The sequence below is a fragment of the Aquarana catesbeiana genome, linkage group LG05 (assembly GCF_042186555.1).
Source record: "Aquarana catesbeiana isolate 2022-GZ linkage group LG05, ASM4218655v1, whole genome shotgun sequence".
NCBI classification, from domain to species: Eukaryota; Metazoa; Chordata; class Amphibia; order Anura; family Ranidae; genus Aquarana; species Aquarana catesbeiana.
The window spans coordinates 604,894,349-604,908,343 of record NC_133328.1 but is presented as its reverse complement, the minus strand read 5'-3'; the positions used below and the strand labels follow the sequence as shown (position 1 = coordinate 604,908,343).

At 39.2% G+C, this 13,995-nt stretch overlaps 1 protein-coding gene across 1 annotated transcript in view; it reads right to left on the bottom strand.

The window, feature by feature from the left end:
• HAS2 (hyaluronan synthase 2) overlaps positions 1-13,564 on the bottom strand; it is a 40,512-nt gene extending 26,948 nt beyond the window's left edge. The window contains exon 1 of the mRNA XM_073632203.1: positions 12,797-13,564. The gene's annotated coding sequence lies outside the window, so the exon portion shown is untranslated. The remainder of the gene's footprint in view (positions 1-12,796) is intronic.
• Between the last annotated feature and the right edge of the window lie 431 nt (positions 13,565-13,995).

Here is a 13,995-nt window from a genome sequence, read left to right as displayed (position 1 = left end):
AACGGTTTATACGTATTTTTTAATAGGTTTGAGGAAAAACAATCACGGATTTTCATTTATTAGGTGCAGAGTGTGGGCAGCATAACAATAGGATGGTAACCCACAGCAACTTACCAAATCACCCTTATTATGTCTGATTACAGCCAACTGCTAAAAGTTTATTGGTTGTTATAAGTTACTGCATATCATTCTCTAAGTTGCCCTTTGTCAACTCAAATCAGTACATTCCTCTTTCTTCCACAATTGTTCCTCTTGTATATCTTATACTGTACACAGATTTGTATAGATAAATGTATTGTTTAACTAACACAATTGTATACATTGATATAACTACATGATTAAATGCTAAAAACATCCCTCATCCATGAAAGTCATGACCCTCCATGTAGCCCTTACACATACCTTCCCTGTAACCCTACCACTAGTCCTCCCTGTAACCCTAACATTAATCTTCCCTATAACCCTAACACTAACCTTCCCTGCAATCCTAACACTAACCCTTCCTGTAACCCTACAACTAACCTTCCCTGTAATCTTACCACTGATCCTCTCTGTAACCCTAAAACATTCCATCTCTGTAACCCTTCCTCTAATCACCCCTGTAACCCTTACACATACTGTATGTTCCCTGTAACCTCACCACAAATTCTTCCTACAACCCTAATGCTTACCTTCCCTGTAACCCTACCACTAATCCTCCTTGTAAATCTACTACTGGTTCTTCCTGTAACCCTACTACTAATCCTCCCTGTAACCCTACCACTAATCTTCCCTGTAACCCTACCACAAATCCTCTCTGTAACCCTACCAGTAATCTTCCCTGTAACCCTACCACTAATCCTCTCTGTAACCCTATCACTAATCTTCCCTGTAACCCTACCACTAACCCTCCCTGTAACCCTAACCTTACCCCCCGTAACCCTAACATTAACTGTCACTTCAACTCTAACATTAACCTTCCCTGTAAACCGACCCTAATGCTTACCTTCCCTGTAACCCTACCACTAACCCTCCTTGTAAATCTACTACTGATTCTTCCTGTAACCCTACCACTAATCCTCCTTGTAACCTTACTACTAATCCTCCCTGTAACCCTACCACTAATCCTCCCTGTAAGCCTACCACTAATCCTCTCTGTAACCCTACCACTAATCCTCTCTGTAACTCTACCACTAATCTTCCCTGTAACCCTACCGCTAATCCGCTCTGTAACCCTACCGCTAATCCTCTCTGTAACCCTACCGCTAATCCTCTCTGTAACCCTACCACGAACCCTTTCTGTAACCCTACCACTAATCTTCCCTGTAACCCTACCACTAATTCTCTCTGTAACCATATCAATAATCTTCCCAGTAACCCTACCACTAATCCTCTCTGTAACCCTACCACTAATCTTCCCTGTAACCCTACCACTAACCCTCCCTGTAACCCTATCCTTACCCCTCCCGTAACCCTAACATTAACTGTCACTTCAACTCTAACATTAACCTTCCCTGTAAACCTAACAACTATGCTCCCTGTAACCCTACTACTACTAGAAAAATTTGTAAATTGTCCTCACAGTAACCCTAACACTAGCCCTCTCTGTTACCTAACAATAACTTACATACTAACCTCCTTCCCTGTAGTCCTACAACAAATCCTCCCTGTTACCCTAACACTCCATGTAGCCCTAACACTAACACTCCATGTAGCCCCACCACTAATTCTCCCTGTAACACTGACATTAACTCCCACACTAACCTCTTCTTTAACCTAATCATATTTGTAACCCTAAAACTAACACAAGCCCTCTCTGTAACACTAATCCTTCCTGTGACCCTAACACTAATTCTCACACAAACCCTCCCTTTAACCCCAGCATTAATACTAATTTTCCCTGTAGCTCTGACAATAACCAGCACTATTGCTCCCTGTAACTCCTTTGCTAACACTAACTATCTTACTTCTGCATCAAAGCCTTACTTTCCTGCACTGACAAACACTGGTGTCCAGACCCTGGTGCCAGCAACATATATCTATTAACCTTTTCCTGTAGTGTGTAAAACTGCTCTAATTCTGTTTTTTCTGCCACCTAAATACTGGCTTTAAAGGTGCTTAGCACTGCGTTTTGAATCTCTCTGCTACCCAAACTCTCTGGTTTGCTGCAAAGATAACAAGCCCTGCAATCCTCAGTACAGAAGAACTCTTTCTGAAAAGAAAACTAAGCAGCCAATAGAAAAATGTTTGAATCATCATCAAAAAAAAAAGAAAGAGGTAGAAATCTGAAATAACATTTGCAAAAAAAAAAAAACCTTTCAGTATGAAAAGTCTTTTTTTTTTTTTTTTTTTTTTTTTAAAGCGAGATTTTTATTTAAATATAGCAAAAATATAACCATATAAATATAACAAATTATATGTGTTAAGTTAGAAAAAACAGAACACTACAAGTATTTAGATCTTCCACCTTCCCAGGAGAAAATAATGCCAAATACCAGGTGCTAGTGACCAGCTCAGAGAGGTGCAGAAGAGGACACAAGTGGCAGGAGGTGACACCCTTGCCGACATCTATATCCTACCCAACTGCTAGGGACAGATGTCATGACACTTCAATGCAAAAAAAAAAAAAAATAAGAAAAGAAAAAAGGGGGTCAATAAGTACCAATAAGTATACAACGATTCTGCATTGTACAAAACAGAAGTATTGTAATTTACCCAAATGAATGTTATTTTCAGCAATGGCAGGCCAATGAGAAATAAAAATAACAGTCACCTGGCTGAAAATAGAGAGCATTGTGGGTAACAATACATAGGTTATAGCTTAGTGAATAAAGCCTAATACAACATTCATGTACTTTATATCTAGTTTTATTGTAATCCTAAATGTTTGTTAATCCTAACACATTTTTTTACCAGTTAAATAAACCCCACCCCCTTTAAAGTGAACTGGTAAAGGGGTCTTTTAAACTTGGTCCATGGTTCATGCATGCTCCTTCACATTATTTATAATAATATCACTTATTCGTTAGAAAATATCATAGCCCCCTTATTTCCTATTGGTTAAAGCAACTTTGTTGATAATCTAAAAAAAAGGGGAAAGATGGCAGACCTTACCTGTCCTACTGCCTGTAGCATTAAACTTCATTGTGTTGAAAATCTAAGCTTGCTGAGTGATGATCATTCTTATTTATTAACACAATTATTTAGTGCTGACAATTTACGTAGCACTTTACATACTGTGCATTCAAATCTGTCTTTGTCCTCAAAAAGCTTACAATCAAAGGTCTCTGTCTCATATAGATACAGTATGTACAGTACACCTTAGGGCCAATTTGGACAGGGGCCAATTAACCTTCCAGCTTGCTTTTGGAGTGTGGGAGGAAACAAGATTAAACCAATGCAAGCAAAAGGAGAACATACAAACTCCATGCAGATAGTGTCCTGACCGGGATTCAGCCTGGGTTTACCAGTGCCGCAAGGAAAAGGGGTGACCAATAAGTCACTATGCTGCCCCTATGCTTCTGGGTGTGTCCAATGTCTGGTCCACTAGTTGTACCCTGTGGTTCCTTTCACCGACACTACTGCATAGGGACTGTCATAGGAGGCCTTAGCACAGAAGGGGAAGGCAAGCAACTGACAATTCCATAAGTGTCCAATGCTGAACACTCCTCAACAATCTTGGGTCTTTAATGCAGCAGAGTTGAGTGGCACAGACAGCAAGTAGGTAAATATGAATTGCTTTAATGCCGTTAAAAAAAAAAAAATATATATATATATATATATATAATGTAGCAAGAGAGTCGCTATAAGTCATTTTGGGTCATTTATCTAAAACACACACTGCTAGTGGATTTTGAAGGGCAGGAGAGTGGGGGGAAGGGAGACTGCACTCCTAGACATTGGATAAGGACTGTTAGTAGAGAGGGTCCCAAAGATCGCTCTTCCAATTTACTTCAATGATGAGTAGGGATTCATTGGTTGCGGTATTTACCAATATCCATGTACCTATGAGTTTGACTTGGAGTCAAATCTTGGTTAAGGCCAATGATATTTCTCATCTCTCCTGCTTTCAAGTCAAACTGTCAAACTTACGATGAATTATTTGGACTGTCGGTTTATCAGCTTATAAGGGATGTAAGTGGGCCACTTTGCTGAGAATTTATTTTTCTCTGGATGTAATGTTCCACTCTGAAAGGATTATTAGAGGACTGCCACAAGGAAAGATTATGGAAATATCATTGTGGGTTATTTAATACGTTTCCCATGCTAAAACATTCAAAACATTTCCTCTTCCTCCAGTATGAGTAAAAAATATAAATTGGAATCTTAAGGAAAATGAAGTGCTACTGGTCCCATGGATAGGAATAGACCACCCTCAGACTGTAAGGCAACAAAAGGCCAGTAGGGGGCTCCAGTGGGATGGCACTACTACTGTATGAGATACAAAAGGCAATTAATAATGTTGACATTAACGGTTCTATTGTTTTATGCTTTGTACATATTTACTGCTTTTAATAATGTGGTCTCTGCAGGTCACCATCACAAAAGAGAAGATATTATACAGCGAGTCAGCACCATACTGGAAAAAAATGATTTTTTTTCTATATTTTTTTTTCATTTTGGTTATTGTTAGTTTTATTCTAATTAAAACCAAGCCTATAAATAATTTAATGGCTCCAGAAAAAGCAAAAATCAAAGCCTGGTTATTTTAAAGTGTCAAAAGGAGAAACCAAATGGCAGTGGAATATATGCAATATAGTTTAAAAAAATTGAAATAATCAATCAACCAGGTAACTGATTAGTTTGCATGTTAGCATGCTAACTGAGTGACTGAAGGCATCTCCACTGCCAGCTATTGTATTTAGGCATCCGTGGCACCCCTGGCTGACAATGGCATTGCCAAACCATTTAGTCAAAAATGTTCTCCCAGTCTCAGTTGATTTTTAAATTGACTTATATTGAGCAGGGTGGTACTTGCAGGGCCACTCGTGACTCAAAGTTTGGCAAATCAGGAGGAAGGGATCAAAATTCAAGCCTATGGGGTTTTTTATATTGTTTTAGGGTGCAAGAGTTTTGTGACATTTAATATAGGAATTCTAGAGTGCTGACAGAAAAAAATAACAATGAAGGAATACCACCTATATCATTTTATAATATATACAGTGCCTTGAAAAAGTATTCCTATCCCTTGGAATGTTCCACATTTTGTCATATTACAACCAAAAACCTGAATGTGTTTTATTGGGATTTTATGTGATAGACCAACACAAAGTGGGACATAATTGTGAAGTGGAAGGAAAATGATAAATGGTTTTCCAATTTTTTTTTACAAATAAATATCTGAAAAGTGTGCATTTGCATTTAGGCCAAAAAGTTCAATTTTGGTCTCATCTGACCAGAGCACCTTCTTCCACATGTTTGCTGTGTCCCCCACATGGCTTCTCGTAAACTGCAAACAGGACTTCTTATGGCTTTCTTTCAACAATGGCTTTCTTCTTGCCACTCTTCCATAAAGGTCAGATTTGTGGAGTACACGACTAATAGTTGTCCTGTGGACAGATTCTCCCACCTGAGCTGTGGATCTCTGCAGCTCCTCCAGAGTTACCATGGGCCTCTTGGCTGCTTCTCTGATTAATGCTCTCCTTGCCCGGCCTCTCAAGTTAGGCCATGTCTTCATAGGTTTGCAGTTGTGCCATACTCTTTCTATTTTCGGATGATGTATTGAACAGTGGTCCGTAAGATGTTCAAAGCTTGGGATATTTTTTTTATAACCTAACCTTGCTTTAACCCCTTCCCGATGCAGTTGTACTGTGTCAGGTTGGCTTCCCTAGGCAAAACGATGTTACCTTACGTCGCTTCGCCTATTGACCACTAGGGGGCGCGCAGGTGCCGCCGGAGGCACGCCCGCGGCTCAATGAGTCAATGTGAGTGCCCGACAAGTGCGATGACCACCGGGCACCCGCGAACGCTCCTGACAGAGCGAGAACCGGGCTCTGTGTGTGTAAACACACAGATCCCAGTTCTCTCAGGGGAGAGGTGACAGATTGTGTGTTCATACTGAGTATGAACACCGATCTCCTCTTAGTCAGTCCCATCCCCCCCCACAATTCGAACACACCTAGGGAACACAGTTAACCCCTTAATCGCCCCCTAGTGTTAACCCTTCCCTGCCAGTGACATTTATACAGTAATTAGTGCATTTTTATAGCACTGATCGCTGTATAATTGTCACTGGTCCCAAAAATGTGTCAAAAGTGTCCGATGTGTCCGCCGCAATAGTCACGATAAAAATCACTGATCACCGCCATTACTAGTAAGAAAATAATAATAAAAATGCCATAAAACTATCCCCTATTTTGTAAACGCTATAACTTTTGCTCAAACCAATCAATATTCGCTTATTGTAATTTTTTTTATCAAAAGTATGTAGAAGAATACATATCAGCCTAAACTGAGGAAAAAATGTTTGTTTGTTTTTTTACATTTGGATATTTATTATAGCAAAAAGTAAAAGACATTGTTTTTATCAAAATTGTCGCTCTTCTTTTGTTTATAGCGCAAAAAAAAGCAAAAAACGCAGAGGTGCTCAATTACCAAAAGAAAGCTCTATTTGTGGGAAAAAAACACTGCAATTTTGTTTGTGTACAGCGTTGCACGACCGTGCAATTGTCAGTTAAATCGATGCAGTGCCGTGTCGCAAAAAATGGCCTGGTCATTGAGCAGCCAAATCTTCTGGGGGCTGAAGTGGTTAAACTTCTCCACAACTTTATCCCTGACCTGTCTGATGTGTTCCTTGGCCTTCATGATGCTGTTTGTTCACTAAGGTTCTCTAACAAACCTCTGAGGGCTTCACAGAACATTTATACAGAGATTAAATTACACACAGGTGGACTCTATTTACTAATTAGGTGACGTCTGAAGGCAATTGGTTCCACTAGATTTTAGTTTGGGGTATCCCATTAAAGGGGGCTGAATACAAATGCCCGCCACACTTTTCACATATTTATTTGTAAAACATTTTGAAAACCATTTATCATTTTCCTTCCACTTCACAATTATTGTGTCACTTTGTGTTGGTCTATCACATAAAATCAAAATAAAATACATTTAAATTTTTGGTTGTAACATGACAAAATGTGGAAAATTTCAAGGGGTATGAATACTTTTTCAAGGCCCTGTACAGGAAAACTGTAGTGGGAGAAATATGAAAGCGACCATTACTCTCCTTATCCCGGAGAATGCTTTCTTTAGCCAATCACCCAGAACATGAGGTCAGAAAAATCAAAACTCCTGATCTACATGTTTACATGAACTCAGAAAGCATGTAAGCCTTTGGATCATCATAACTAGTCAACTAGCATCTTCAAATATTCAGCAATTGCAGTTTCCATACAGCTTCAGTCTATGCCTCCTTGAAAAGAAACCCAAGGACTAAGTACTATAGCCTGCTCACTATAAATGGAATAAAAAGCGTAGGTTCTATATTTGGTCATAGTAGATAAGGCAGAAGGTGACAGTGAAGAATCCAAAGCCTTGGAAAATGTGCCACTATTATCCAATGGGAAGTCACCCTTTTAATGTATGGAGAGATAACAGCTTCCTGTCCCCATTGGAACAGCTTCAGACTCCCAGAATAAAGTGCCAGATTATCTGGGGGCTGTCATCACCTCTCTAAAAACCATCCATCCCTCTTTGCTATCTCTAGCTCAGCCTTCCAACACAGGGAACTCATCTAGTCTACAGCAGCCATCCAACCCCAGGCACAGCAGATGTTGCGTCACTCAGGGAGGTCTACATCTCGGTGACGTCAAAGGTATTCCCCCTACATGGATCACGTGGAGAATAGAGTACAAGAGGCAACTTCATAACTCTGGGAGCTTGCTGCTCAGGAGCTGAGCCAAACCTCATACACTGCTCTCTCAGTACAGCGAGTTTTATGATTTAAATAATCTGCTCGCTCCTGACTTTCTGTGCAAACAAGCACGCTGCTGACTTCACGCAAAATAAGTCATGTCGCAAATTGTGCCTCTTGCAAAAAAAAAAAAAATCACATTTACAAAGCTAGGCTTACCTGTCAGTCAAAGTGGTCTGTAAGGGTTTACAACCACTTTAACATCAGCCTAAGGCACTCTGGGGTTTATTTACTAAAGCTAGAGAGTGCAAAATTAGGCTCACTTCTGCAGAGAAACCAATCACCTTCAGGTTATATTGCCAAAGCTTCATTGAACAAACTGAGTTTAGAAGCTGATTGGCTACCATGCACAGTTGCACCAGATTGTGAGCGCTCCAGTTTTAGTAAATCGCCCCCTCTGCTGTTATTCATGTGACTGTAATTGTCAAATGTCATTGGACTTGACTGAAAATAACTGTCACTTTTTTTTTTTTTTGAATAAGGGTACTTATCCCGCTGTGTTAGCTTTGTGAACTGAGCCTTATGCGCGTGTTATAATCCCACGTGCTCGTTTCTGTCTCCCTTTTCCGGCTGGCCCTGCCTCTCTTAATGACTTAGCTTTTCATTATGCTAGAAATTTGCCAGAATAACGTTATAACCCCGACTGTTGGATCCAGCGGAGCTCTGGGTTCGAGCCCAAACAGGGAGGGATCACAAATGTGGTTTTCTAATACAGCATGGCTATCTGGAGGCTGCTCAGCTGCCAGTAACCTCACCCTGGACATCATTAAACAGGCTTTTATTGAAGTAGGTACCCTGCATGCCACGTTTCAGTCTAATTATCAAAGCAAGGGAACCTGGGCTGTCTAGGGCTTGGATTGTTATGATTTAACTGTTATAGAGTTCCAAAAGCCTCATACAAATGCAACAGCTGTAGAACTCTAAATGGTTCTTACAAAGTAACTTCTAGTGAACTCTAAATGGCTCCTGTATTGTAACTGTTAAAGAACTCTAAATGGTTCCTACAATGTAACATCAGTAGAACTTTCAATGGCTCATACAATGTAACATCTATAGACTCTAAATGGCTCAAACAAGGTGAACATCCATATAAATCTCAATGGCTTGTTCAATGTAACATTTATAAAACTCTCAATGGCTCCTACACTGTGACATCTATGGAATGTTCAATGGTTTGTGGAATAGAACATCCATAAAACTTTCAATGGCTCTCACAATGTAACATCTACTCTTAATGACTCCTACAATGTTAGATCTATAGGATTCTCAATGGCTCACTCAGTGCAACATCCATAAGACTCTCAATGGCTCATACAATGTAACATCGATAGAACTTTCAATAGCTCAAACAATGTAACACCTATAGAACTTTCAAGGACTTCTACAATGTAACATCTATTCTACTGTATAGGACTCTCAATGACTCATACAATGTAACATCCATAGAACTTTCAATGGCTCAGACAATGTAACATCTATAGAATTCTGAATGACTCCTACAATGGAACATCTATAGAACTTTCAATGGCTTACACCAGTGTTTCTCAACTCCAGTCCTCAAGGCGCCCCAACAGGTCATGTTTTCAGGATTTCCCTCAGATGAAACAGCTGTGGTAATTACTAAGGCAGTGAAACTGATCACATCATGCTTGCAAAATAATGGTGAGCCTGAAAACATGACCTGTTGGGGCACCTTGAGGACTGGAGTTGAGAAACACTGGCTTACACAAGGTAACATCTAAAGGACTCTAACTGACCCATGCAATGTAACAGTTACAGCATTCTAAAAGGCTCCTGGATTATAACAGTTATAAAATTCTAAACGGTTCATAGAATATAACAATTATAGAATTCTAAACTGATGATGTCATGTAATGGGTATGGAATTTTAAGATGCTGATGCAGCGCAACCACAAACTGTAGCTAGCTAATAACTCTTAACTGATACAATGTAGCAACTTTTGAATTCTAATAACAATGATACAGTGCAGAAGGGAAAAGCAGGTACATTGAATAGACCCATCCCTTGTGCATGTTAAAGAATGTAAGTTACATTTTGATTGGTTGCTATGGCAACAATCATTTTTTTACCCTTGCTTCTCTTTTTAGTCAACTATTGTCAATGTTATAAAATTTTAATTTGTTGGCACAGTTTAATGATTTAGAACTCTAAATACTGCTGCTACAGTAAAGCAAAGACCTGTTGCTAATAGCAACAAGAATCCATAGTACAAGATCAGAAAGGGATGAAGTCTTCATTGACTTGGGCTCCAACATCCAACAGGGATGCACAGCTTTGACTCACCCGCCCCCCAAATGAGGTCCAAGAATTTTTTCTGCAGATGATCATATACTCAGTTGGGGTTTTTTTATTAGAGAAGCTAATAATGTTGAGGGTCTCAATGGCAAATCCCCCCTTCCCCTCCCCTCCACCCCCACAAAAAGGTCTTTATTGACTTGGGCAACATATTTAAAAAGTTGGCACTAGGTCTCAGAATTAGCTAAGGTGTGATTGGTTACAATGGTGATGCCACTATGTTCCCCTCACCCTGGTTTTTCTATCTAGAATCTTGAAGTGTTGATACAATATAACAGTTTAGCAACCCACAGACTGGTGATACAATAGAGCAACTAGAAGGTTGTGTATTAGGATAATTTTTTATACTCCTCCAGGCCGGCAACACTAATGTTATTTGGGACAAGGTGGGATGCTGAACAGAACATCCTTCTTTCATTCAAATGCAGAGCTGGAGAGGTGTGAAGACAGACCTGCCAATGGGGACAGCCTTGGACAAAGCCCATCCTGGATCCACAATTCCAATAGAGGTGTCTGGGACACATCATCTTTAAGTCTTTTTGTCATTGCCCCTGAGGTTGGACTTGACACCCCCCACCCCCATACCTAGACAAGTCTTTGGCACGTATTTATATATTCCTGGAGGCAATAATCAGAGCCACATCCCCCTCCCCTCCTCTGCAGACATCATCGCCTGCCTTACTTATAAGGGAAGGGGCTGAGTACTACAATGAATGGATACATTCTATTACAATACACACATGTAACACTTATTAGCAACTGTGAGAATATATTGCCTGAGGATGTCCTTTGCATGCCTGAATATAATAAATGATACTATTACATGTAAGTGACACTTCTGTTTATAAATATATATAATAAATGTTACTATTACATGTAAGTGACACTTCTGTTTATAAATATATATAATAAATGTTAGTATTGCCTGTAAACAGCACATATGTTTAAAAAAAATCTATCTATCTATCTATCTATCTATCTATCTATCTATCTATCTATCTATCTATCTATCTATCTATATCATGTTACTATTGCATGAAAATTCCACTTTTTATTGTAATGATTGTTATATATTTATATATATTCTACTTATATCTATATTTAACTGTGAATGTTTTATTTATCTAAGTCTAATTTAAAAAAAAAAAATCTGGAGTGAAAAGTCCAGTTGAATGTAAACTACTATATTAAAACATTTTGCAAACAAATGTAAAAAAAATACTATATATCGAGACAACTATTAGGGAAGCAGGCATATTTTGTCCATTTAACTGCTGTAGAACCACAAGTTCCAGCCAACCAGTCCCACAACCAGCCCCCAGAACCACTAATGGGAGCAGAATCAGACCCATCACCCCTCTATAGCTTTTGTAGAACTTCAAATCCCAGCAGGTCACCCTACTAGTCCCATAGCCCACCCTCAGAACCATTGATGGGAGCAAATGCAGTCCCATCAGCCATCTATAGCTGCTGTAGAACTACAAGTGCCAGTAGGTCACCCTGCCAGTCCAACGGCCTTCCCTTATGATCACTGATGGGAGCAGAATTAGACCCATCAACCCTTTATAGCTGCTGTAGAACTACAAGTCCCAGTAGGTCACCCTACCAGTACAACAGCCTGTGCCTAGGATCAGTGATGGGAGCAGATTTAGACCCATCTCCCTTCTAGAGCTGCAGCAGAACTACAAGTCCCAGTAGATCACGATACCAGCCCCACAGCCTGCCCCTTGGATCACTAATGGGAGTAGAATCAGACTAATCACTCCCTCTATAACTAGCAAATAACTAAAAATCGAAGTAGGTCACCCTACCATCGTCACAGTCCATCCCCTTTTGAAAAAAATTCTATGTATCTATACTATGAATCAAGACCACTTTTAGGGGAAGTGCAGGCACAATATGCCTATTTAGCTGCTGTAGAACCACAAGTTCCAGCAGACCTCCCTACCAGTCCCACAGCCTGCCCCCAGAACCACTGATAGGAGCAGAATAAGACCCATCGCCCCTCTATGCTGCTATAGAACTACAGATCCCAATAGGTCACCCTATTAGTCCAACAGCCTGTCCTAAGAATCACTGACCGGAGCAGAAGTAGACCCATCACCCCTCTAGAGCTGCTGTAGAACTACAAGTCCCAGTAAATCACAATACTAGTCCCATAGTCTGCCCTAGCATCACTGATGGGAGCAGAATCAGACCCATCACCCCTCTATAGCTGCTATAGAACTAAAAGTCCCAGTAGTTCACCCTGCCATCCCCACAGCCTACCCCTAGAATCACTGATTGGAGAAAATTAAAGCAAAATCAAGATCACTTTTAGGAGAAGCAGGCACTTTGTGCCCATTTAGCTGCAGTAGAACTACAAGTTCCTGCAGACCACCAGTCCCACAGCCTACCCCAAAATCAATGATGATAACAGAATCATACCCATCACCCCCCCCCCCCCTACAGCTGTTGTAGAACTACAAATCCCAGCTGGTCACCATACCAGCCCAACAGCCTGCCCATAAGCACTGTAGAAACTTTTGCACCACGTGTAAAATCAAGTAGCAGTAGAAAGTTTGCTCTGCATTTAAGCATCACTGTACCTTGAGTCTCCCAGAGTTCCGGTGGTCACAGGCTTTGTGTGGTCTTCTTGAACAAACAGTTTCCAACACTGAGGTAATATAACAGATGAAGTATGCTCAGCAATGTTAAAGCAACCATAAAAAAGTGAAAAACCACTTGGAGCAAGTAAGTGGTTGAGTTAAAAAAAAAAAAATTAAAAATTAAAAAAAAAATCCACTTGTATTCCAAGTTAAAAAAAATAAAAAATCTATCTAGACTAAAAATATATAAAAACTAAATAAAAAGCCTATATTGTCTATCTACCCAAGACTGGTAATGTACATACAGTGCAAGGCATTGAGCAGTGGGCAGTCCAGATGTGCAGCATCAGTGTACAGTCTCTGTTGTGAGGCTGACACACCAGTGTGGAGCCCTCTTTAAGAGAACTTCTCCAAACCATCAGCGATTAATTTTTTCCAGACCTTCTCCTTTGACATTTCCTCTTTTTTTATGCTGTTGCCTTTCTTCCTCCAAGTTACAGGGGTCTTTAAACCAGTGCAAATAGAGCTGGGGATCCTGTCTTTATTAGGGGAGGGACTCAGGGAGGAGGGGACTTCACCAAAAAAAAAACTCATTCACTTTTTTTTCTCTTGGCAGGAGTGAGTTTAAAGAAGAAAAAAAAAAAGCATACATACCATAATTGCAACCATTGCATGAGCCAACATAGGCTGTCACCACCTAATTTTTATTTTTTATTTTTTATATTGTACATAGAGATCTGCTAGAGGGGGCATTTCTGCTGCAAATCTGAGACTTTTTAGAACTGATGCTTTTTTTGATTTTTTTGTTATATATATATATATATATATATATATATATATATATATATATATATATATATATATATATTTAAAACATTTTGTATATATATATATATATATATATATATATATATATATAGATAGATCTCTCTCTCTATATATATATATATATCTATATATAGAGAGATCTATCTATCTATCTATCTATCATCTATATCGATTTATTTAAATGTAGAACTATATCTATCTTTCTATCTATCTATCTATCTATCTATCTATCTATCTATCTATCTATCTATCTATCTATCTATAGATCTATCTATATATATATATATATATATATATATATATATATATATATATATATATATATATTAGAACTAGATAGATTTTTTTTTTAGAACTGATGCATTTTTTTT